General features: G+C 37.9%; 1 pseudogene; it reads left to right on the top strand.

Annotated features, from left to right (window-relative positions):
• The first annotated feature begins 2,551 nt into the window (after positions 1–2,551).
• LOC115063566 lies at positions 2,552–2,693 on the top strand (annotated as a pseudogene).
• The last annotated feature ends 232 nt before the right edge of the window (positions 2,694–2,925 follow it).

Here is a 2,925-nt window from a genome sequence, read left to right as displayed (position 1 = left end):
AAATTGTCTTCATCACAGAGATGCATGGATAGTTCAAATTATTAAAACTGATAAATTCAATCTACCATAGAATCAGACTGAAAGAAAAAAATCATACAATCATCTAATTAGTTGCAGAGATACCTTCAAAAGAATCGACACCATTTCATAACAAAAGATTTGAAGAGACTTGAGAATGCAAGGTACGTGTTTCAAAATAAATGACATGATTTACACTAACCCCACAGCCAATATCAGCCTCAACAGCCTTCAGAGAGACAAGCTCAAAGTTTCTGATAAAATCAGGAACAAGAGAAGGTTACACACTCTCTTCATACCCATTCAATGTAGTACATGAAGTCTTATCTAGTGTAATAGGACAATCAGAAAAGTAGGTGAAAACAGGAAAAAGTAAGTCCAAGATGTATATCTAGGCTAGTTTCATGTTTTAATTTTTCTCAGTATTTCAGAAATAAGTACAGCATTTCAGGTATCTCTGTAGTAAGACACAGATTCTGGCTATGCACATTATATTTACAGATAACACCAATGGACACAGAAATGACCCAAACAATTCCACCAGGAAAATCCTGTACCGGATAAACACATTCATCCAGGTAGCAGGACACAATTCAACATACAAATACCAGTAATTTTCCTACACACAAATGACAAATGGACTGACAAGAGTTGAGGAAAATAGTACCTGTCACAACAGCCTCGAAAACATCTGTGCTAAATAATTCTGACCAAGCAAGTAAAAAACTTCTACAACAAAAACTTTACTGTAGTGAAGAAAGAAAATGAAGAAGCCATCAGACAATTGAAAGATATTCTATGCCTGTTGATCAGTAGGGTCAATAAAGTAAAAATAACCATCCTATAAGCACAATCTACATATTCAATGAAATCACCTCCAAATTCTAACACACATCTTCAACAGAATTTGAAAGGACTTTTTTTTTTTTTTTTTTTTGAGACAGGGTTTCTCTGTATAGCCCTGGCAGTACTGGAACTCACTTTGTAGACCAGGCTGGCCTCAAACTCAGAAATCTGCCTGCCTCTGCCTCCCAAGTGCTGGGATTAAAGATGGAATAAGAAAAATCTCAGGATAGATAAACCATCATGCATAATAAAAGAACTGTTGGAAGTATCCTTCCTAATGTCAAATTGGAATACAGAGCTATAGTAATAAAAATTGCTAATAGGAAGTGAAATATTGATCAATAAATTGAATTGAGAAAGCCTCTGGTCTGCTTGGGACAGCCAAAAGAGTTGGCTTGGCCTGCCACCCCACTAAGTCCCTCTGGGATAGCCATGAAAGAGAGAAGCCTAGCAGAGCAGCCCTTTGAGAAGATCTTCCCTGCAGCTGACTGAAACAGATGCAGATACCCACAGACAAACACTGGATGGAGGTCAGGGAAGCCTATGGAAAGAGTTATGGAAAGGAATGAAGGCCCTCAATGTGATGGTACCCCCCCAGAAGACCAATAGTGTCATTTAACCTAGACCCTAGGAGCTCCTTGAGACTCAGCCATCAGGCAGAGCATACACAGATTGGTTCCAGGACTCCGGCACATATATAGTGGAGGGTGCCATGTCTAGCTTCAGTGGGTAAGGATGTACCTAATCCAGAAGACATCTGTTGCACCAGGGTTAGGGAATAGGCAGGCCACTCTCTCAGAGGCAAAGTGGAGAAGGAATGAGGGAGAAACTCTATGAATGGGGAACTGGGAGAGCATTTGTGATATAAACAAAAAAACAAATAAGTAATTGAATTGAAGGAACAGTGATAAGTCTACACACTTATGGGCTCCTGGTTTTTGGTAGAGGACTTAAAAATATATACTGGAAAAAAAAAAGCATCTTCAACAATCGGTTGTGGCTAAACTTGATGTTTGCATATTGAAAAGTACAAATAGATTCATACCTACATAACACAACAACAAATGGATCAGAAACCTTAACATAAGTTTAGAAACACTGGATTTGATAGATAAGAAAGAGAGAAATAGTCTTGGAGTCATTGGCACAGGACAAGATTTTCTGAACAAAACATGTTTGCATAGGCATTAAGATCAACAATTGATAAATATGATCTCATGAATCTAAAAAGCTTCTGTTTGACAAAAGATACCATCATTTACACACAAATCAAAGGTACAGAATGGGAAAAGATGTAAAATAATGGACATCACAACAAACAAACAAACAAACACCACGTTCAGTAAAATCAAAGAGAGGTCCTGCTGGCAGTGACATTGATTAGAGGGAACACTCTCCCATTGCTGCTAAGAGTACAAACTATTGTATCCAATATGGAGATAAGTGTGTCAATTCTTCAGAAGCTGGGAATAGACTTCCCCAAGATCTAGTTATATTATGCTTGCACATATATCCAAAAGATGCTTTATCTAACTACATAGACACTTATTCAACCATGTTCTTTATAACTCTATTCATAATAGCCAGAAAGTGGAGCTTGCCTAAATGTCCCTCAACAGATGAATGTAAAGAAAATATGGCACAACTGGGTACCCAATGCTGGGTAATCAGCAATTTAAAAAGCTTATAGGTTACCTGGCTGGGGAGAAACTCCAGGGTAAGATGCCTCCTTTGCATGTCTGATGTACTTGTCCCTGTGGTTTTCCCAAAATGAAGGAAATACAAGTACACAACTTGTGGTAGTGGGGACTGTGATCCCCATTTCCTTTGCAGTGAAATATGAAGTCATGAATAACTCAGGCAAGTGGCTGGATCTAGAAAAATATTTTCCTGACGAAGCTAACTCAGACACAGACAAATTGGTATATATTTACTTATATGTTCATCTTTTCTGTTGTGTCATTGATAAGCAAGCTACAGTCCCTAAAACCACAGAGATAAGATATATAATAAGAGACTGTATGTACGTACTAGATCTCCCCAAGAAGGGGAAATAGAATA

This window comes from Mus pahari, chromosome 2, assembly GCF_900095145.1.
Source record: "Mus pahari chromosome 2, PAHARI_EIJ_v1.1, whole genome shotgun sequence".
Lineage (NCBI taxonomy): Eukaryota > Metazoa > Chordata > Mammalia > Rodentia > Muridae > Mus > Mus pahari.
Note: the sequence above shows the minus strand (reverse complement) of the source record. Positions and strands in the feature narration are given on the sequence as shown.